The sequence below is a fragment of the Salvelinus fontinalis genome, chromosome 4, assembly GCF_029448725.1.
Source record: "Salvelinus fontinalis isolate EN_2023a chromosome 4, ASM2944872v1, whole genome shotgun sequence".
Taxonomy (NCBI): Eukaryota; Metazoa; Chordata; class Actinopteri; order Salmoniformes; family Salmonidae; genus Salvelinus; species Salvelinus fontinalis.
The window spans coordinates 84,986,992-85,011,911 of record NC_074668.1 but is presented as its reverse complement, the minus strand read 5'-3'; the positions used below and the strand labels follow the sequence as shown (position 1 = coordinate 85,011,911).

The window sequence follows — 24,920 nt, the reverse complement described above, 5'->3', positions numbered from 1 at the left end:
CTCATGGCTCTCTGACGGCTCTGGCTGCTCATGGCTCTCTGGCGGCTCTGGCAGATCCTGTCTGGTTGGCGGCTCTGGCAGATCCTGTCTGGTTGGCGGCTCTGGCAGATCCTGTCTGGTTGGCGGCTCTGGCAGATCCTGTCTGGTTGGCGGCTCTGGCAGATCCTGTCTGGTTGGCGGCTCTGGCAGATCCTGTCTGGCGGGCGGCTCTAGCGGCTCCTGTCTGGCTGACAGCTCTAGCGGCTCCTGTCTGGCGGATGGCTCTGTAGGCTCATGGCAGACGGGCGGCTTTGCAGGCTCATGGCAGACGGGCGGCTTTGCAGGCTCATGGCAGACGGATGGCTCAGATGGCGCTGGGGAGACGGATGGCTCAGATGGCGCTGGGGAGACGGATGGCTCAGATGGCGCTGGGGAGACGGATGGCTCAGATGGCGCTGTGGAGACGGATGGCTCTGGCCGGATACGGCGCACTGTAGACCTGGTGCGTGGTGCCGGAACTGGAGGCACCGGGCTAATGATAAGCACCTTCCTACTAGTGCGTGGAGCAGGGACAGGGCACACTGAACTCTCAAAGCGTACTCTATACCTGGTGCGTGGTACCGGCACTGGTGGCACCTGGCTGAGGGCACGCACCTCAGGACTAGTACGGGGAGAAGTGACAGTGTGTACAGGACTTAGGAGACGCACAGGTGGCTTAGTGCGTGGGGCCGGAACTGGAGGCACTGAACTGGATACACGCACTATAGGGAGAGTGCGTGGAGGAGGAACAGGGCTCTGGAAATGCACTGGTAGCCTAGTGCGTAATATAGGCACTGTAGGTACTAGGCTGGGGCGGGGAGGTGGCGCCGGAAATACCGGACCGTGCAGGCGTACTGGCTCTCTTGAGCATTGAGCCTGCCCAACCTTACCTGGTTGAATGCTCCCGGTCGCCCGCCCAGTACGGGGAGGTGGAATAACCCGCACCGGGCTGTGTAGGCGAACCGGGGAAACCCTGCGTAAGGCAGGTGCCATGTATGCCGGCCCGAGGAGACGCACTGGAGACCAGACGCGTTGAGCCGGCCTCATGACACCTGGCTCAATGCCCAATCTAGCCCTACCAGTGCGGGGAGGTGGAATAACCCGCACTGGGCTATGCACACGTACAGGAGACACCGTGCGCTCTACTGCGTAACACGGTGTCTGCCCGTACTCCCGCTCTCCACGGTTAGCCTGGGAAGTGGGCGCAGGTCTCCTACCTGCCCTTAGCCCACTACCCTTTAGCCCCCCCCCAAGAAATTTTTGGGAGTTACTCACGGGCTTTTCGGGCTTCCGTGCAAAACGAGTCCCCTCATAATTCCGGTTACGAGCTTGATTCTCCGGCTTCCATCCACGTCTCCTAGCTGCCTCCTCATACCAGCGCTCCTGGGCTGTGGCTGCCTCACTCTTCTCACGAGAGCAGCGATATTCTCCAGTTTGCGCCCAGGGTCCTCTACCAGACAGGATCTCCTCCCAAGTCCAGAAGTCCTTGTTGCTCCGTCGATTTCTCCCATACCGCTTGGTCTCTGTATTTTGGTGGGTGATTCTGTAATAGCTGACGCTTTCCTCATCCTCGGACGAGGTGAGGAGAGAAGGATCTTCAGACCAATATGCGGAGTCAGGGAAATATGCCATCTTTATTATTAATACGATGGTCACGAAACAAAACACTTTAACAAACTACAAAATAAGAAAACGACGTACAACGGAACCTGAACATAAACTTACATGGACAAACGTAAACTCACGAACAGGAACGGACATCAAAACGAACGAACAGCCAAACAGCTCCAAAAGTGAATACATCGAACATAACGAAGACATCACAGGAGACAATCACCCCCAAACAAACAGTGAGAATGCCCTACCTAAATATGACTCTTGATTAAAGGAAAATGCAAACCACCTGCCTCTAATCAAGAGCCATACCAGGCAAACCGAAACCAACATAGAAACAGATAACATAGACTGCCCACCCAAAACACATGCCCTGACCATAAACACATAAAAACTAACATAAATAGGTCAGGACTGTTACACTACTGCTGTATATTCTAATGGCTATAAACTCCCCTTCCTACTGCTGTATATTCTAATGGCTATAAACTCCCCTTCCTACTGCTGTATATTCTAATGGCTATAAACTCCCCTTCCTACTGCTGTATATATACTAATGGCTATAAACTCCCCTTCTTACTGCTGTATATATACTAATGGCTATAAACTCCCCTTCCTACTGCTGTATACATACTAATGGCTATAAACTCCCCTTCCTACTGCTGTATATATACTAATGGCTATAAACTCCCCTTCCTACTGCTGTATATATACTAATGACTATAAACTCCCCTTCCTACTGCTGTATATTCTAATGGCTATAAACTCCCCTTCCTACTGCTGTATATTCTAATGGCTATAAACTCCCCTTCCTACTGCTGTATATATACTAATGGCTATAAACTCCCCTTCCTACTGCTGTATATATACTAATGACGATTAACTCCCCTTTCTACTGCTGTTTATATACTAATGGCTATTAACTCCCCTTCCTACTGCTGTATATTCTAATGGCTATAAACTCCCCTTCCTACTGCTGTATATTCTAATGGCTATAAACTCCCCTTCCTACTGCTGTATATTCTAATGGCTATAAACTCCCCTTCCCACTGCTGTATATTCTAATGACTATTAACTCCCCTTCCTACTGCTGTATATTCTAATGGCTATAAACTCCCCTTCCTACTGCTGTATATTCTAATGGCTATCAACTCCCCTTCCTACTGCTCTATATTCTAATGACTATAAACTCCCCTTCCTACTGCTGTATATTCTAATGGCTATAAACTCCCCTTCCTACTGCTGTATATTCTAATGGCTATAAACTCCCCTTCCTACTGCTGTATATTCTAATGACTATAAACTCCCCTTCCTACTGCTGTATATTCTAATGACTATTAACTCCCCTTCCTACTGCTGTATATTCTAATGGCTATAAACTCCCCTTCCTACTGCTGTATATTCTAATGGCTATAAACTCCCCTTCCTACTGCTGTATATTCTAATGACTATAAACTCCCCTTCCTACTGTTGTATATTCTAATGGCTATAAACTCCCCTTCCTACTGCTGTATATTCTAATGGCTATAAACTCCCCTTCCTACTGCTGTATATTCTAATGGCTATAAACTCCCCTTCCTACTGCTGTATGTTCTAATGACTATTAACTCCCCTTCCTACTGCTGTATATTATAATGACTATTAACTCCCCTTCCTACTGCTGTATATATACTAATGACTATTAACTCCCCTTCCTACTGCTGTATATATACTAATGGCTATAAACTCCCCTTCCTACTGCTGTATATTCTAATGACTATTAACTCCCCTTCCTACTGCTGTATATATACTAATGACTATTAACTCCCCTTCCTACTGCTGTATATATACTAATGGCTATTAACTCCCCTTCCTACTGCTGTATATATACTAATGGCTATTAACTCCCCTTCCTACTGCTGTATATATACTAATGACTATTAACTCCCCTTCCTACTGCTGTATATATACTAATGGCTATAAACTCCCCTTCCTACTGCTGTATATTCTAATGACTATAAACCCCCCTTCCTACTGCTGTATATATACTAATGGCTATAAACTCCCCTTCCTACTGCTGTATATTCTAATGACTATAAACTCCCCTTCCTACTGCTGTATATTCTAATGGCTATAAACTCCCCTTCCTACTGCTGTATATTCTAATGACTATAAACTCCCCTTACTACTGCTGTATATTCTAATGACTATAAACTCCCCTTCCTACTGCTGTATATTTTAATGGCTATTAACTCCCCTTCCTACTGCTGTATATTCTAATGACTATTAATTCCCTTTCCTACTGCTGTATATTCTAATGGCTATAAACTCCTCTTCCTACTGCTGTATATTCTAATGACTATAAACCCCCCTTCCTACTGCTGTATATATACTAATGGCTATAAACTCCCCTTCCTACTGCTGTATATTCTAATGACTATAAACTCCCCTTCCTACTGCTGTATATTCTAATGGCTATAAACTCCCCTTCCTACTGCTGTATATTCTAATGACTATAAACTCCCCTTACTACTGCTGTATATTCTAATGACTATTAACTCCCCTTCCTACTGCTGTATATTTTAATGACTATTAACTCCCCTTCCTACTGCTGTATATATACTAATGGCTATAAACTCCCCTTCCTACTGCTGTATATATACTAATGGCTATAAACTCCCCTTCCTACTGCTGTATATTCTAATGACTATTAACTCCCCTTCCTACTGCTGTATATATACTAATGACTATTAACTCCCCTTCCTACTGCTGTATACATACTAATGGCTATAAACTCCCCTTCCTACTGCTGTATATATACTAATGACTATTAACTCCCCTTCCTACTGCTGTATATATACTAATGGCTATAAACTCCCCTTCCTACTGCTGTATATATACTAATGACTATTAACTCCCCTTTCTACTGCTGTATATATACTAATGGCTATTAACTCCCCTTCCTACTGCTGTATATATACTAATGACTATTAACTCCCCTTCCTACTGCTGTATATATACTAATGGCTATAAACTCCCCTTCCTACTGCTGTATATTCTAATGACTATTAACTCCCCTTCCTACTGCTGTATATTCTAATGGCTATAAACTCCTCTTCCTACTGCTGTATATTCTAATGACTATAAACCCCCCTTCCTACTGCTGTATATATACTAATGGCTATAAACTCCCCTTCCTACTGCTGTATATATACTAATGACTATAAACTCCCCTTCCTACTGCTGTATATTCTAATGGCTATAAACTCCCCTTCCTACTGCTGTATATTCTAATGGCTATAAACTCCCCTTCCTACTGCTGTACATATACTAATGGCTATAAACTCCCCTTCCTACTGCTGTATATATACTAATGACGATTAACTCCCCTTTCTACTGCTGTATATATACTAATGGCTATTAACTCCCCTTCCTACTGCTGTATATTCTAATGGCTATAAACTCCCCTTCCTACTGCTGTATATTCTAATGGCTATAAACTCCCCTTCCTACTGCTGTATATTCTAATGGCTATAAACTCCCCTTCCCACTGCTGTATATTCTAATGACTATTAACTCCCCTTCCTACTGCTGTATATTCTAATGGCTATAAACTCCCCTTCCTACTGCTGTATATTCTAATGGCTATCAACTCCCCTTCCTACTGCTCTATATTCTAATGACTATAAACTCCCCTTCCTACTGCTGTATATTCTAATGGCTATAAACTCCCCTTCCTACTGCTGTATATTCTAATGGCTATAAACTCCCCTTCCTACTGCTGTATATTCTAATGACTATAAACTCCCCTTCCTACTGCTGTATATTCTAATGACTATTAACTCCCCTTCCTACTGCTGTATATTCTAATGGCTATAAACTCCCCTTCCTACTGCTGTATATTCTAATGGCTATAAACTCCCCTTCCTACTGCTGTATATTCTAATGACTATAAACTCCCCTTCCTACTGTTGTATATTCTAATGGCTATAAACTCCCCTTCCTACTGCTGTATATTCTAATGGCTATAAACTCCCCTTCCTACTGCTGTATATTCTAATGGCTATAAACTCCCCTTCCTACTGCTGTATGTTCTAATGACTATTAACTCCCCTTCCTACTGCTGTATATTATAATGACTATTAACTCCCCTTCCTACTGCTGTATATATACTAATGACTATTAACTCCCCTTCCTACTGCTGTATATATACTAATGGCTATAAACTCCCCTTCCTACTGCTGTATATTCTAATGACTATTAACTCCCCTTCCTACTGCTGTATATATACTAATGACTATTAACTCCCCTTCCTACTGCTGTATATATACTAATGGCTATTAACTCCCCTTCCTACTGCTGTATATATACTAATGGCTATTAACTCCCCTTCCTACTGCTGTATATATACTAATGACTATTAACTCCCCTTCCTACTGTTGTATATATACTAATGGCTATAAACTCCCCTTCCTACTGCTGTATATTCTAATGACTATTAATTCCCTTTCCTACTGCTGTATATTCTAATGGCTATAAACTCCTCTTCCTACTGCTGTATATTCTAATGACTATAAACCCCCCTTCCTACTGCTGTATATATACTAATGGCTATAAACTCCCCTTCCTACTGCTGTATATTCTAATGGCTATAAACTCCCCTTCCTACTGCTGTATATTCTAATGACTATAAACTCCCCTTACTACTGCTGTATATTCTAATGACTATTAACTCCCCTTCCTACTGCTGTATATTTTAATGACTATTAACTCCCCTTCCTACTGCTGTATATATACTAATGGCTATAAACTCCCCTTCCTACTGCTGTATATATACTAATGGCTATAAACTCCCCTTCCTACTGCTGTATATTCTAATGACTATTAACTCCCCTTCCTACTGCTGTATATATACTAATGACTATTAACTCCCCTTCCTACTGCTGTATACATACTAATGGCTATAAACTCCCCTTCCTACTGCTGTATATATACTAATGACTATTAACTCCCCTTCCTACTGCTGTATATATACTAATGGCTATAAACTCCCCTTCCTACTGCTGTATATATACTAATGACTATTAACTCCCCTTTCTACTGCTGTATATATACTAATGGCTATTAACTCCCCTTCCTACTGCTGTATATATACTAATGACTATTAACTCCCCTTCCTACTGCTGTATATATACTAATGGCTATAAACTCCCCTTCCTACTGCTGTATATTCTAATGACTATTAACTCCCCTTCCTACTGCTGTATATTCTAATGGCTATAAACTCCTCTTCCTACTGCTGTATATTCTAATGACTATAAACCCCCCTTCCTACTGCTGTATATATACTAATGGCTATAAACTCCCCTTCCTACTGCTGTATATTCTAATGACTATTAACTCCCCTTCCTACTTCTGTATATTCTAATGGCTATAAAATCCCCTTCCTACTGCTGTATATTCTAATGGCTATAAACTCCCCTTCCTACTGCTGTATATTCTAATGACGATTAACTCCCCTTCCTACTGCTGTATATTATAATGGCTATAAACTCCCCTTCCTACTGCTGTATATTCTAATGGCTATAAACTCCCCTTCCTACTGCTGTATATTCTAATGACTATTAACTCCCCTTCCTACTGCTGTATATTATAATGACTATTAACTCCCCTTCCTACTGCTGTATATATACTAATGACTATTAACTCCCCTTCCTACTGCTGTATATATACTAATGGCTATAAACTCCCCTTCCTACTGCTGTATATTCTAATGACTATTAACTCCCCTTCCTACTGCTGTATATATACTAATGACTATTAACTCCCCTTCCTACTGCTGTATATATACTAATGGCTATTAACTCCCCTTCCTACTGCTGTATATATACTAATGGCTATTAACTCCCCTTCCTACTGCTGTATATATACTAATGACTATTAACTCCCCTTCCTACTGCTGTATATATACTAATGGCTATAAACTCCCCTTCCTACTGCTGTATATTCTAATGACTATTAATTCCCTTTCCTACTGCTGTATATTCTAATGGCTATAAACTCCTCTTCCTACTGCTGTATATTCTAATGACTATAAACCCCCCTTCCTACTGCTGTATATATACTAATGGCTATAAACTCCCCTTCCTACTGCTGTATATTCTAATGACTATAAACTCCCCTTCCTACTGCTGTATATTCTAATGGCTATAAACTCCCCTTCCTACTGCTGTATATTCTAATGACTATAAACTCCCCTTCCTACTGCTGTATATTCTAATGACTATAAACTCCCCTTCCTACTGCTGTATATTCTAATGACTATTAACTCCCCTTCCTACTGCTGTATATTTTAATGACTATTAACTCCCCTTCCTACTGCTGTATATATACTAATGGCTATAAACTCCCCTTCCTACTGCTGTATATATACTAATGGCTATAAACTCCCCTTCCTACTGCTGTATATTCTAATGACTATTAACTCCCCTTCCTACTGCTGTATATATACTAATGACTATTAACTCCCCTTCCTACTGCTGTATACATACTAATGGCTATAAACTCCCCTTCCTACTGCTGTATATATACTAATGACTATTAACTCCCCTTCCTACTGCTGTATATATACTAATGGCTATAAACTCCCCTTCCTACTGCTGTATATATACTAATGACTATTAACTCCCCTTTCTACTGCTGTATATATACTAATGACTATTAACTCCCCTTTCTACTGCTGTATATATACTAATGGCTATTAACTCCCCTTCCTACTGCTGTATACATACTAATGGCTATAAACTCCCCTTCCTACTGCTGTATACATACTAATGGCTATAAACTCCCCTTCCTACTGCTGTATATATACTAATGGCTATTAACTCCCCTTCCTACTGCTGTATATATACTAATGGCTATTAACTCCCCTTCCTACTGCTGTATACATACTAATGGCTATAAACTCCCCTTCCTACTGCTGTATATATACTAATGGCTATTAACTCCCCTTCCTACTGCTGTATATATACTAATGGCTATTAACTCCCCTTCCTACTGCTGTATACATACTAATGGCTATAAACTCCCCTTCCTACTGCTGTATATATACTAATGGCTATTAACTCCCCTTCCTACTGCTGTATACATACTAATGGCTATAAACTCCCCTTCCTACTGCTGTATATATACTAATGACTATTAACTCCCCTTCCTACTGCTGTATATTCTAATGACTATTAACTCCCCTTCCTACTGCTGTATATTCTAATGGCTATAAACTCCCCTTCCTACTACTGTATATTCTAATGGCTATAAACTCCCCTTCCTACTGCTGTATATTCTAATGGCTATAAACTCCCCTTCCTACTGCTGTATATTCTAATGGCTATAAACTCCCCTTCCTACTGCTGTATATTCTAATGGCTATAAACTCCCCTTCCTACTGCTGTATATTCTAATGGCTATTAACTCCCCTTCCTACTGCTGTATATATACTAATGGCTATAAACTCCCCTTCCTACTGCTGTATATTCTAATGGCTATAAACTCCCCTTCCTATTGCTGTATATTCTAATGGCTATAAACTCCCCCTCCTACTGCTGTATATTCTAATGGCTATAAACTCCCCTTCCTACTGCTGTATATTCTAATGGCTATAAACTCCCCTTCCTACTGCTGTATATTCTAATGGCTATAAACTCCCCTTCCTACTGCTGTATACATACTAATGGCTATAAACTCCCCTTCCTACTGCTGTATATATACTAATGACTATTAACTCCCCTTCCTACTGCTGTATATATACTAATGACTATTAACTCCCCTTCCTACTGCTGTATATATACTAATGACTATAAACTCCCCTTCCTACTGCTGTATATTCTAATGGCTATAAACTCCCCTTCCTACTGCTGTATATTCTAATGGCTATAAACTCCCCTTCCTACTGCTGTATATTCTAATGGCTATAAACTCCCCTTCCTACTGCTGTATACATACTAATGGCTATAAACTCCCCTTCCTACTGCTGTATATATACTAATGGCTATAAACTCCCCTTCCTACTGCTGTATATATACTAATGACTATTAACTCCCCTTCCTACTGCTGTATATATACTAATGACTATTAACTCCCCTTCCTACTGCTGTATATATACTAATGACTATTAACTCCCCTTCCTACTGCTGTATATATACTAATGACTATTAACTCCCCTTCCTACTGCTGTATATATACTAATGGCTATAAACTCCCCTTCCTACTGCTGTATATTCTAATGACTATTAACTCCCCTTCCTACTGCTGTATATTCTAATGGCTATAAACTCCTCTTCCTACTGCTGTATATTCTAATGACTATAAACCCCCCTTCCTACTGCTGTATATATACTAATGGCTATAAACTCCCCTTCCTACTGCTGTATATTCTAATGACTATAAACTCCCCTTCCTAATGCTGTATATTCTAATGGCTATAAACTCCCCTTCCTACTGCTGTATATTCTAATGACTATAAACTCCCCTTCCTACTGCTGTATATTCTAATGACTATTAACTCCCCTTCCTACTGCTGTATATTCTAATGGCTATAAACTCCCCTTCCTACTGCTGTATATTCTAATGACTATTAACTCCCCTTCCTACTGCTGTATATTCTAATGGCTATAAACTCCCCTTCCTACTACTGTATATTCTAATGGCTATAACCTCCCCTTCCTACTGCTGTATATTCTAATGGCTATAAACTCCCCTTCCTACTGCTGTATATTCTAATGGCTATAAACTCCCCTTCCTACTGCTGTATATTCTAATGGCTATAAACTCCCCTTCCTACTGCTGTATATTCTAATGGCTATAAACTCCCCTTCCTACTGCTGTATATTCTAATGGCTATAAACTCCCCCTCCTACTGCTGTATATTCTAATGGCTATAAACTCCCCTTCCTACTGCTGTATATTCTAATGGCTATAAACTCCCCTTCCTACTGCTGTATATTCTAATGGCTATAAACTCCCCTTCCTACTGCTGTATACATACTAATGGCTATAAACTCCCCTTCCTACTGCTGTATATATACTAATGACTATTAACTCCCCTTCCTACTGCTGTATATATACTAATGACTATTAACTCCCCTTCCTACTGCTGTATATATACTAATGACTATTAACTCCCCTTCCTACTGCTGTATATATACTAATGACTATAAACTCCCCTTCCTACTGCTGTATATTCTAATGGCTATAAACTCCCCTTCCTACTGCTGTATATTCTAATGGCTATAAACTCCCCTTCCTACTGCTGTATATTCTAATGGCTATAAACTCCCCTTCCTACTGCTGTATACATACTAATGGCTATAAACTCCCCTTCCTACTGCTGTATATATACTAATGGCTATAAACTCCCCTTCCTACTGCTGTATATATACTAATGACTATTAACTCCCCTTCCTACTGCTGTATATATACTAATGACTATTAACTCCCCTTCCTACTGCTGTATATATACTAATGACTATTAACTCCCCTTCCTACTGCTGTATATATACTAATGACTATTAACTCCCCTTCCTACTGCTGTATATATACTAATGGCTATAAACTCCCCTTCCTACTGCTGTATATTCTAATGACTATTAACTCCCCTTCCTACTGCTGTATATTCTAATGGCTATAAACTCCTCTTCCTACTGCTGTATATTCTAATGACTATAAACCCCCCTTCCTACTGCTGTATATATACTAATGGCTATAAACTCCCCTTCCTACTGCTGTATATTCTAATGACTATAAACTCCCCTTCCTAATGCTGTATATTCTAATGGCTATAAACTCCCCTTCCTACTGCTGTATATTCTAATGACTATAAACTCCCCTTCCTACTGCTGTATATTCTAATGACTATTAACTCCCCTTCCTACTGCTGTATATTCTAATGGCTATAAACTCCCCTTCCTACTGCTGTATATTCTAATGGCTATAAACTCCCCTTCCTACTGCTGTATATTCTAATGACTTTTAACTCCCCTTCCTACTGCTGTATATTCTAATGGCTATAAACTCCCCTTCCTACTGCTGTATATTCTAATGGCTATAAACTCCCCTTCCTACTGCTGTATATTCTAATTACTATTAACTCCCCTTCCTACTGCTGTATATTCTAATGGCTATAAAATCCCCTTCCTACGGCTGTATATTCTAATGGCTATAAACTCCCCTTCCTACTGCTGTATATTCTAATGACTATTAACTCCCCTTCCTACTGCTGTATATTCTAATGGCTATAAAATCCCCTTCCTACTGTTGTACATTCTAATGGCTATAAACTCCCCTTCCTACTGCTGTATATTCTAATGGCTATAAACTCCCCTTCCTACTGCTGTATATTCTAATGGCTATAAACTCCCCTTCCTACTGCTGTATATTCTAATGGCTATAAACTCCCCTTCCTACTGCTGTATATTCTAATGGCTATAAACTCCCCTTCCTACTGCTGTATATTCTAATGGCTATAAACTCCCCTTCCTACTGCTGTATATTCTAATGGCTATAAACTCCCCTTCCTACTGCTGTATATTCTAATGGCTATAAACTCCCCTTCCTACTGCTGTATATTCTAATGGCTATAAACTCCCCTTCCTACTGCTGTATATTCTAATGGCTATAAACTCCCCTTCCTACTGCTGTATATTCTAATGGCTATAAACTCCCCTTCCTACTGCTGTAGGAAAGTGGGAAATCTGAGGTTTGTAGTTTTTCAAGTCAATGCCTATACAGTGTAAATTCATATTGCACTTCCTAAGGCTTCCACTAGATGTCAACAGTCTTTACAACGTTGTTTCAGGCTTCTACTGTGAAGGGGGAGCGAATAAGAACAGTTTGAACCAGGGGTCTGGCAGAAAGCCATTCGTTTTAGTCACGCACGCGGCTGTGAGCACGAGCTCCATTCCTTTTCATTTCTAAAGACAAAGGAATTGTCCGGTTGGAATATTATTGAAGATTTATGATAAAAACATCCTAAAGATTGATTGTATACATCGTTTGACATGTTTCTACGAACTGTAATGGAACTTTTTGACTTTTCGTCTGGACCTATTGCCTGCGCCTTGTGCATTTTGGATTACTGGACTAAACGCGCGATCAAAAAGGAGGTATTTGGACATAAATGATGGACTTTATCGAACATTTATTGTGGAACTGGGATTCCTGGGAGTGCATTCTGATGAAGATCATCAAAGGTAAGTGAATATTTATAACGCTATTTCTAACTTTTACTTACTCCACAACATGGCGGGTATCTGTATGGCTTGTTTTTGTGGCTGAGCGCTGTACTCAGACTATTGCATGGTGTGCTTTTTTGGTAAAGCTCTTTTGAAATCTGACACAGCGGTTGCATTAAGGAGAAGTATATCTTTAATTCTATGCATAACACTTGTATCTTTTATCAAAGTTTATGATGAGTATTTCTGTAAATTGATGTGGCTCTCTGCAAATTCGCCGGATGTTTTCGAGGCACAACATTACTGAGCATAACGCGCCAATGTAAACTGAGATTTTGGGATATAAATATGAACTTTATCGAACAAAACATACATGTATTGTGTAACATGAAGTCCAATGAGTGCCATCTGATGAAGATCATCAAAGGTTAGTGATAAATTTCATCTCTATTTCTGCTTTTTGTGACTCCTCTCTGGCTGGAAAATGGCTGTATGTTTTTTTTTGTGACTGGGCGCTGACCTAACATAATCATATGGTGTGCTTTCGCTGTAAAGCCTTTTAGAAATCGGACAGGATGGCTAGATTAACAAGAAGTTAACTGTATGGCACTTGGGAATATATGAAAGTAAAACATTTCGAAAAAATATTTTTGAATTTCGCGCTCTGCCAATTTCAGCAGATGTTGTCGAGCGGAACCCCTAGCCTTAAGACGTTTAAGTGAAATGTAGGCGTTGGTCTGAAGCCGAAAAAGAAAAGAAATTCACATGAGCACAACAATGCCTATTCCACCAATGCTTTTTTGGTTTTCCAGCACACAGCTTTGACCTACTACAGTAGAAATGTTGGTCTATTGTACTTCAAACAATGTGTATGCAGGTTGCTTTGGATTCAAACCTTCTCCAACTGCCTAATTCATACTCTTCAGAGGGTTAATGGACTTTACGGTACCCTGCTATTAAAATTATACATAGACACATATATACAGTGCATTCGGTAAGTATTCAGACCCCTGAATTTTTCAACATTTTATTATGTTACAGCCTTGGATGGATCAACCTATAAAAAATCCTCATCAATCTATACACAATACTCCATAATGACAAAGCGAAAACAAGGTTTTTAGGAAATGTTGCTAATTTATTATACCGAAGAAAGTATTCAGACCCTTTGCTATGAGACTTGAAATGTTGCTCCTGCATCCTGTTTCCATTGATCATCCTTGAGATTTCTCTACAACTTGATTGTAGTCCACCTGTAGTAAATTCAATTGATTGGACATGATTTGGAAAGGCACACACCTGTCTATATAAAGTCCCACAGTTGACAGTGCATGTCAGAGCAAAAACCAAGCCATGATGTTGAAGGAATTGTCCGTGGAGCGCCGAGACAGGATTGTGTCGAGACACAGATCTGGGGAAGGGTACAAAAAAAATGTCTGCAGCATTGAAGGTCCCCAAGAACACAGTGGTCTCCATCATTCTTAAATGGAAGAAGACTCTTCCTAGAGCTGGAAGGCCGGCCAAACTGAGCAATAGGGGGAGAAGGACCTTGAACAGGGAGGTGAACAAGTACCCGGTGGTCACTCTGACAGAGCTCTAGAGTTCCACTGTGGTGGTAGGAGAACCTTCCAGAAGGCCAACCATCTCTGCAGCACTCCACCAATCAGGCCAGATGGAAGCCACTCCTCAGTAAAATGCATAAAGACTCTCAGACCATGAGTAACAAGATTCTCTGGTCTGATGAAACCAAGATTGAACTCTTTTCCTTGAATGCCAAGCGTCATGTCTGGAGGAAACATGGCACTACCCCTACGGTGAAGCATTGTGGTGGCAGAATCATGCTGTGGGGATGTTTTCAGCGGCAGGGACTGGGAGACTAGTCAGGATCCTGGCAAAGATGAACGGAGCAAAGTACAGAGAGATCCTTGATGAAAACCTGCTCCAGAGCTCTCAGGACCTTAGACTGGGGCGAAGGTTCACCTTCTAACAGGACAACAACCCTAAGCACACAGCCAATACAACACAGAAGTGGCTTCGGGACAAGTCTCTGAATGTCCTTGACTGGCCAGCCAGAGCCCGGACTTAAACCTGATCGAACATCTCTGGAGAGACCTGAAAATAGCTGTGCAATAACGCTCTCCATCCAACCTGATAGAGCTTGAGAGGATCTGCAGAGAAGAATGGGAGAAACTCCCTAAATACAGGTGTGCCAAGCTTGTAGCGTCATACCCAAGAAGACTCAAGGCTGTAATCGCTGCTGAAGGTGCTTCAACAAAGTACTGAGTAAAGTGTCTGAATACTTATGTAAATGTAATATTTAAGTTTTACATTTTTTATAAATTAGCAAAACATTTTAAAACACTGTTTTTTCTTTGTCATTATGGGGTATTGTGGGTAGATTGATGAGCGGGGAAAAACTATTTAATCAATTTTAGAATAAGGCTGTAACCTAACAAAATGTGTAAAAAGTTGAGGGGTCTGAATACTTTCGGAAGGTTCTGTAGAAGGATCACTGTGCTTTCACATGATGGCCTTTCTGGGGGGCAGGAGAGGTAACGAGGAGGCAACTTGATTTAATGCCGATTTGCTTTTATTAGAATGACTACAGTGCGAACAGTGAAACAATTAATACATCATGCCGCGAGAGGTACCGGATCCGGGCAAATAGGTGCCGGAACAAAGTCCAGTCTGAGAGGTGCCAGATCCTCTTCCGTCAGGATGTGGCTCAAATTAAGCACTGTTCCTAGCATAGGTTCAGAAACTTTGCTTTCTACGGTATCTAAAAAATTGGATGCACATTTATCATATTATGAGATAAATATTTACAGAACTGATCAAGAGTATTTAATTTAAGTATGAAAATCCTAGTTTACGAAAGGTTTGTGAGAAAGAAGGAACCAGGCAGGAATATTACTATTCTTCTTAAAAGGTCATCAGTTTCAGTTTCATTTTCCTGAAACACATTCACCTGATAAAGAGGTGTGGTTGAGTTTTTCTATAGTCTGTGGACACTTCCTCAAGCAAGCTGTTGCCGATATCACGATGACAAAATGTAAGTAACCTTAACTATCATTGACATGAATAATGCTCATTAGAAGATCATACTCTTCACGTTAGACTATCATAGTCTAAATAGCCGTCAGAGTTTAATTTACTTCAACACAGTCACCTAATCAGCTGCTTGTTGTTTAGCTTCAGTAGACACTTCCTCAAGTATGCTGGTACCATTATCACGATGAGGGAATGGAAGTAACCTTTCTTAACTATCATTTACATTTCTAATGCTAAATATGATATCAGATTCCTCTTCTTGTTAGATGATTCTGTCATTTCATTAGAAGGTAAGTATTGCTCATCAAAGTCACAGTATAGAGAGCGTAATTGCCATAAAACACATTATCAAACGATATTGCGACCTAGAACAAATCAAATATTTTAGGATGTTGTGTATTGTATGTTATGTCAAAAACCTCTCCTGATATTGTGTCAGGAGTGTCTAGAATTTATTTTAAGAATAAGATTTAATAATTTCTCCTGTATATTGAGAGGCTAAATTGAACAATAATCTCAAATTACTTATACGGACATCCACAATTTATATTTGAAAGTAAATGTCACCACATTAAGTTGTATGTGTTGAGCTTTTATTTGAATGTCATGTTAAAATTAGCAATGGTATTTCGGTCATACGGAGTGGCCTACTTCAGCACCTAGGAGTGGCAAAACAAGACACAACACGTAGACATTGGAAAGTAGTGCCTTTTAAATAGTTTAACAGGGAAAAAATTATAAAGTCTCCCCTCACTTTATTTTATTTTAATAGTAGCTAAGCAATACATTTTCCTCTGACTGGTAGTGTGCAGAGATTTTTTTTCCTGATTTTCAAGTTTAACATTTTGCCTCCAGCATCTTCACTAATAGGTTGTGGGTGTGTGGTAGATTCTGCCTTTAAAATAGTTTATAACAAACATTCTGCTTTTTTTACTAAAACAATAAACAAAATAATGTTTATTTGCTGCTCATTAGTTTGTTCTCAGCCATACTCGATTTTCATTCCTGCTGCGACTTCACACCTGATAAAGAAGTGCATTAAGTAAGCATGTAATTAAATAAAATGTTTCCCATGCGATTTTACCAGACATCATTTATACAGTCTATATTTGTCAACCTACTAAATTATTTACAAAAGCATTTGCAAAATCACAGCCTCTTGTGCCTTATTGCTTAATGCTATGACTGTACCTGACTTAAGCTTTTAACAGAGGTAATAATAGAGATGTCATCCCACAGATCTACTTGACCTGTAGAAGCAGATGTTTGAAGAATGAATATCGGCCCAGCTCAAATCCAGTTCCAAATTGTACAGACGGTGCATGGGGTTCAAAGGCAAACAGATCCCATTATAAAGTGCATTATTGACAGGAAGTTGAAGAAGCTGAAGAAATTGATCAGAGGCAGCAAGGACTTGAATAGACTGTACCCTTGTGCTGAGTGGAATGATGATGTTACCCTTTTAATTGCTGCTGTTGCATTTACAAATGACAATATTTGTACATTTCTTCTGAAGGAAGGTGCTAACCCCAACATCCAATCAGCAAATGGTTGGGTTCCTTTGCATTATGCCACACTGTCAAAAGCTCCTGTCAGTTTAGTGAGTAGATTAATCGCTGCAGAAGCAGATCCAGAAGGGACACAAATCCAGATCTTTACTCCACTTCAATTGGCGGCAAACAATGACAGAGAAGACATTGTGAAAGAGTTGATGATGTCTGGAGCATGTGCTGAAAGAAATCTCAAAGCATATCCCGCTACTGACCAAAAGATAGCAAGCATGATTCAGAAATTCTCTTCAGAGAGTGAGAATTTTGTCAAATTGAAGATTTTTTATGATTTTTTTTGTGCAATAGGACTCAAATCAGTGGAGGATGTTTTCAATGAATATGGCAAACACATGCTGGTGGTGAACCCTGTGAATCATCTTACACTATATGACTTGTCCTTTAACGCCATTGGACCAAATGCGGATCAGTATCGTCAAGCATCCATAAAGTGGCTGAGAGAATCTCAGAAAATTGATCTCTACATTGAAGAGGCAACCAATCGTTTGCCTAAAATGCCCAAACATTTACAAGATATGGTAGTGAATTGCTTGACAGCTGTTTTTAACATTACGAAAGAAATATCTCTTGAACTATCACTGGTAGTAATACCCATTCTTCTGAAATACCTCACACATGAATCCAAAATTACCCCTCAAGGACTAAATCGCAACATTTCAGTTGTCAGTATACTGTATGTGATTACCCAGAAAACTCCAAATCACAAACATGGCTGGACCCTCCCTTTTGTTGAGGAGTTATGCAAGAGGATCATCTCATTCACTGATCAAGCATATCTCTCCAATCCTCAGACCTCAAACTTAGGTGTTTTAACTTTTGGTCTGTTTGCAGATCTGTACACCTTCGATTGTGTACCTGCGATTATCACATCACGAGGGATAACCTCTGTGCCGGAGGAAATACTTGTTACTGCTGAAATGGAGATGGATGAAGACCTGAAAGGAAAACTGAGGAAATTAGATATATTCCTACAAGGTCCAGTCCCACCAACGGATACAACTGAACAATTGCAGGGAATGAATCTATCAAAGAAGAAGAAGAAGAAGAAAAAGAAGAAGAAGACGACAATTCAGGAAGAGTTGTCGGTAGAGAAAAGTACACCTGACATGACTGAGAAGCCAGATCTTGATGCTTCATCAATTCCAGTTGAAGAATCCGGTGTACATGGTGAACATTCCAGTGTTAAACCATTTCCCTCCACCCCCGATGAATTGAAACCCCTGGAATGGCACAAAGTTAGTGAGCGGTGGAGGCCTCAGTTGGAGGAACTCAGCAACATAGACCCAGGCAAGGTTTACAGATTGGGGATTCTGAATCTTGTAGTCCATCCGGATTTCCAAATCGCCAAAGGAAGTGATGGAACCGAAGTCTTTCTGGGCTTGAAGGATGATGGTACTGAGGTAGCTGTGAAGAGAATGCTCAAGTCAAACTACCAAGCTCTGAAGAGAGAAGAGGGTTTTTTACGACTACCTCAGCTGGATAGTCCCTGCATTGTGAGACATGTGGACTTTGCAGAGGACGAGCACTTTGGTTACCTTGTTCTTCAGCTCTGTGAATACACCCTTGATGAATACATCAAAGACCACCTACCAGAGGACAAAACCCCTGTCCTGAAGAAAATAGTGCACGATGTGCTCTGCAGTCTAAGCGTTCTGCATAGTCTAAACACAAAAATTCTGCACCGGGATATCAAACCCCAGAATGTTTTAATAGGTAAGACCAGACCATGTAGTAATTCAACAAAAATCTGGGCTAAAGAAATATTTATTTGATTTGCTATTTATTAACCTATGTTTCAATGTTACACTTTATATAATTTTCTGAACAGATGTTACAGGCAGAGCGAGATTAGCCGATTTCGGTATAAGTCGACAATTGAACATGGGACAAACAACTCTACACACAATCAGTGCAGGAACAAAATGTTGGAAGGCCAGAGAAACTTTAGATGAAGACAGTGGGATCGGATATAAGAGGAGCACAGATATTCAGGTTAGTTTTCAATTTTAAATAAGTCTGCATACCTGGTTAGAATGCATACTATACTATATTGTGAAGGAGGAGAAGTCCAGTGGCGACATGACACAGGCTGGTTCCCAGAGTAGCCCTCTACAAGATCGACACCAGACACTTCATCAACCATCTCCCTGACCACCACCTTCTGATCAAGCCATGAACTGTCCCTCTCTATCTTTGGAGGATGCATGCGCTCAAAGACTCAGCCTCTATTGGTTGACCTAGCTAAATATAGTTAGCTAGGTCAACCAATACATCATCAAGAGTAGCCTAGCTATAGTTAGCTAGGTCAACCAATACATCATCATGAGTAGCCTAGCTATAGTTAGTTAGCTAGGTCAACCAATACATCATCATGAGTAGCCTAGCTATAGTTAGCTAGGTCAACCAATACATCATCATAAGTAGACTAGCTATAGTTAGCTAGGTCAACCAATACATCATCATGAGTAGCCTAGCTATAGTTAGCTGGGTCAACCAATACATCATCATAAGTAGCCTAGCTATGGCTAGCTAGGTCAACCAATACATCATCATGAGTAGCCTAGCTATAGTTAGCTAGGTCAACCAATACATAATACTAACTATAGCTAGGCTACTCATGATGATGTATTGGTTGACCTAGCTAACTATAGCTAGGCTACTCATGATGATGTATTGGTTGACCTAGCTATAGCTAGGCTACTTATGATGATGTATTGGTTGACCTAGCTAACTATAGCTAGGCTACTCATGATGATGTATTGGTTGACCTAGCTAACTATAGCTAGGCTACTCATGATGATGTATTGGTTGACCTAGCTAACTATAGCTAGTCTACTTATGATGATGTATTGGTTGACCTAGCTAACTATAGCTAGGCTATTCACGATGATGTATTGGTTGACCTAGCTAACTATAGCTAGGCTACTCTTGAGGATGTATTGGTTGACCTAGCTAACTATAGCTAGGCTACTCATGATGATGTATTGGTTGACCTAGCTAACTAACTATAGCTAGGCTACTCATGATGATGTATTGGTTGACCTAGCTAACTATAGCTAGGCTACTCATGATGATGTATTGGTTGACCTAGCTAACTATAGCTAGGCTACTTATGATGATGTATTGGTTGACCTAGCTAACTATAGCTAGGCTACTTATGATGATGTATTGGTTGACCTAGCTAACTATAGCTAGGCTACTCATGATGATGTATTGGTTGACCTAGCTAACTAACTATAGCTAGGCTACTCATGATGATGTATTGGTTGACCTAGCTAACTATAGCTAGGCTACTCATGATGATGTATTGGTTGACCTAGCTAACTATAGCTAGGCTACTCTTGATGATGTATTGGTTGACCTAGCTAACTATAGCTAGGCTACTCATGATGATGTATTGGTTGTTTGTTTTTTGCTATTGAAGCACTTTGAGATTGTTATGAAAAGCGCTATAGAAATGTAATACATTATAAATTATTATGTACTTTTCAGGTGGCTGGGATGTTAATGTATTACATCATCTCTGGTGGACATCATCCATTTGGCAAAGGCATCCATTGTGAAGTTAACATTTTTCAAGGGAAATACACACTGGAACATGTTGAGGATGAAGTGGCCAAGGACCTCATTGAGTGGATGATCAATGAAGACCCAGAGAAGAGACCTACAGTGGAGGACACACTGGCCCACCCATACTTCTGGCCAGAGGAGAGGTGAGAAGCAGTGCTTACACTTGTCAATCAGAAGGTTAGTTAAGATTAGTGATTTACTTATAGCCATCACTTTTTCCAATGGACATTTACCTTTTTTAACGGGTTCACGTTTTAACCATTTGGTCCCGGGGCAATGAGGACAATGAGGACAAAGTGTGACATTGTCGAATGGGTTGCAATGCTCAATTCTAACAACGATTTGTCCCATTGCAAATGTGAACACCGTTTGACACTGACCCAGTTGAATGCATTTAAAGGTACACTGTTGTTTTTCAGGAGAGTGGAGTACTTGTGGAAAATTGGTAACGAGAAGGAAGCAGAGAACTGTCGCAAAGCAGACCCAAACCTCCTTCATGCTTTGGACCAGTGTGCGGAGGGGAGGTCCTTCACAAATTGGAAGTCCAAAGTGAGCAAGACGCCATTTTATCCATTTTATTTACCTGTACATTCGTCCTAGTGTAGTGGCTAGTCTAGTAGTACTCACACTTCTTGTTATTTATTTGTGTACACAGATGCCGCCTGAGTTGATGGACAAGTTGGATGGTAAAAGGAAGGCCTACCCAGAAAACACATTGGGTTTGTTGCGCTTCATACGCAACCTTCATGAGCACTAGTAAGACATATTAATAGTTTAGTCTAAAAACATGTACATTCACTTTATTTACTCTCTTACCATTGAAGGGGGTTAAATATTGTGTCTCTCTCTCTCTCTCTGAAGCACTGAGGACGCAGATTCTGTTGACATGATGACAATGTTCCCTGATCTCTTTGGATGCGTCTACAAGTTTGCGAAGAAAATGGAGTGGAATTCAAGGAGTAGTCTGAAGAAAATGTTTTACAGAGAAGATGTAAGATAATGATTCTGACATTTGGAAGATTAACACTGACTAACTTCTGAAATCTTGGTTTGACTTTTCTGTTGCCATTTAAATGACTCACTAGTGTAAGTGTTAGATGATTGATAAACTGTAAACTGAATGTTCTTTCAAGGAATTCAAGAGGCTACGCAGCCCTTTGCCTCTGATTGCCTACTTGGTGTTTTGGCCATTTTCTTACATCATTATAACAGCACTTATCTTATAAGCTTACATGAAATATATAACATATTTTTATTACAATATGAAATGTAACAATACTTCGTGATATTATTCAATTTGCCTCAGTTTATTCATGGTTTGTTCACTGTATGTATAATAGCAGTGACACATACTGTACATACATATACCTTCTCTGTTGAAAAGTCTTGAAACGAGCTGAATCTATTAATAAAGTGTAATATCTGAATCATATAGCCTACAGTACATGCCTCTTTCTTCACTCTGTACAACAACCCTCTTAGTTCATGGAAACCCCAAAACATCAAAGATTTACAACATTTACTGTTGAAGTCGGAAGTTTACATACACCTTAGCCAAATACATTTAAAGTCAGTTTTTCACAATTCCTGACATTTAATCCTAGTAAAAATCCCCTGTCTTAGGTCAGATAGGATCACCACTTTATTTTAAGAATGTGAAATGTCAGAATAATAGTAAAGAGAATGATTTATTTCAGCTTTAATATCTTTCATCACATTCCCAGTGGGTCAGAAGTTTACAAGCACTCAATTAGTATTTGGTAGCATTGCCTTTAAATTGTTTAACTTGGGTCAAACATTTCGGGTAGCCTTCCACAAGCATCCCATAATAAGTTGGGTGAATTTTGGTCCATTCCTCCTGACAGAGCTGGTGTAACTGAACCAGGTGTGTAGGCCTCCTTGCTAGCACATGCTTTTTCAGTTCTGCCCACAAATTTTCTTTTGAGGTCAGGGCTTTGTGATGGCTACTCCAATACCTTGACTTTCTTGTCTTTAATCCATTTTGACACAACTTTGGAAGTATGCTTGAGGTCATTGTCCATTTGGAAGAACCATTTGCAACCAAGCTTAAACTTCCTGACTGATTTCTTGAGATGTTGCTTCAATATATCCACATCATTTTCCTTCTTTATGGTGCCATCTATTTTGTGAAGTGCACCAGTCCCTCCTGCAGTAACACACCCCCACAACATGATGCTGCCACTCCTGTGCTTGACGGTTGGGATGGTGTTCTTCGGCTTGCAAACGACCTCCTTTTTCCTCCAAACATAACGATGGTCATTATGGCCAAACAGTTCTATTTTTGTTTCATCAGACCAGATGACATTTCTCAAAAAAATACAATCTTTGTCCCCATGTGCAGTTGCAAACTGTAGTCTGGCTTTTTTTATGGCAGTTTTGGAGCAGTGGCTTCTTCCTTGCTGAGTGTTCTTTCAGGTTATGTCGATATAGGACTCGTTTTACTGTGGATATAGATACTTTTGTACCCGTTTCCTCCAGCATCTTCACAAGGTCCTTTGCTGTTGTTCTGGGATTGATTTGCACTTTTCGCACCAAAGTACGTTCATCTCTAGGAGACAGAACGCATCTCCTTCCTGAGTGGTATGACGGCTGCGTGGTCCCATGGTGTTTATACTTGCGTACTATTTTTGTATAGACAAACGTGGTACCTTCAGGCGTTTGGAAATTTCTCCCAAGGATGAACCAGACTTGTGGAGGTCTACAATTCTTGGTTGATTTCTCTTGATTTTCCCATGATGTCAAGCAAAGAGGCACTGAGTTTGAAGGTATGCCTTGAAACACATTCCCAGGTACACCTCCAATTGACTCAAATTATGTCAATTAGCCTATCAGAGGCTTCTAAAGCCATGACATAATTTTCTGGAATTTTCCAGGTTGTTTAAAGGCACAGTCAACTTAGTGTATGTAAACTTCTGACCCACTGGAATTGTGATACAGTGAATTTTAAGTGAAATAATATGTCTGTAAACAATTGTTGGAAAAATTACTTGTGTCATGCACAAAGTAGATGTCCTAACCGACTTGCCAAAACTATAGTTTGTTAACAAGAAATTTGTGGAGTGGTTGAAAAACGAGTTTGAATGACTCCAACCTAAGTGTATGTAAACTTCCGACTTCAACTGTAGCATGAACATCAACAGGTCCATGTTTGTCCTCGTCTGAAATGTTGTCATCAATTCACAGCAACGCACTGATTTTAACACAACACCGTGACAACCAACTCCTGTGGAAACCAGCCCTGCCATCCCATACACAAAGCTATAGGGCATTTCTCAGATTCAGATCCACTAGCAACTAAGCTACTAAACAGTAACTGTTTGAAATGAATATCCAATCTGCATTCTTAATGAGTGCTAATTACATACTCTCTCCTCTATGTTAATTGCCTTTTCTAATGGTCTTTATTAGGCCTGTGTTCCCTTAGACTGAGTACTCATGCTACTCAAGTAAAAAAAATAAAAATTAAAAGCCAGCTGGTTTGCCACAAGCTAATAGCTAACCACTGCTAGTATCAATGCAACAAACATTCCATGTCGATGGACTAAACTGTGCTTCCAGCAGTACATTATTAGCACTGAGCTGATCTAACGCTCACCCAAGTCAATTTGCATTCGCATTACCCTCAGGCCTCTGTGGAAACATGTACCCGGTGCTGCCGTTAGCCTCAGGGCCTCACCTGTCACACTGTATCCAGACAGCGTCAGGAAGCCCCAGCAGCTCCAACTCTAGCCCCAGGCTGCTCCCCCGGCCTGCACTGACAAGCTGCTTTCTCACCTCTCTGATGGCACATCAAGTAAGTCGTGTGGAAGGAATTGCATTATTATATTTGTGTGATTCCTGCTCACACCTTTTCCTGTGTGTTTGTGTGTGT

At 40.2% G+C, this 24,920-nt stretch overlaps 1 long non-coding RNA gene across 1 annotated transcript; it reads left to right on the top strand.

Annotated features, from left to right (window-relative positions):
• The first annotated feature begins 21,470 nt into the window (after window positions 1-21,470).
• Window positions 21,471-22,232, top strand: LOC129852816 (uncharacterized). Its single transcript, XR_008759051.1, has 3 exons — window positions 21,471-21,577; window positions 21,684-21,784; window positions 21,890-22,232. It is a non-coding gene; the product is annotated as an uncharacterized LOC129852816 (long non-coding RNA).
• Window positions 22,233-24,920: the final 2,688 nt, after the last annotated feature.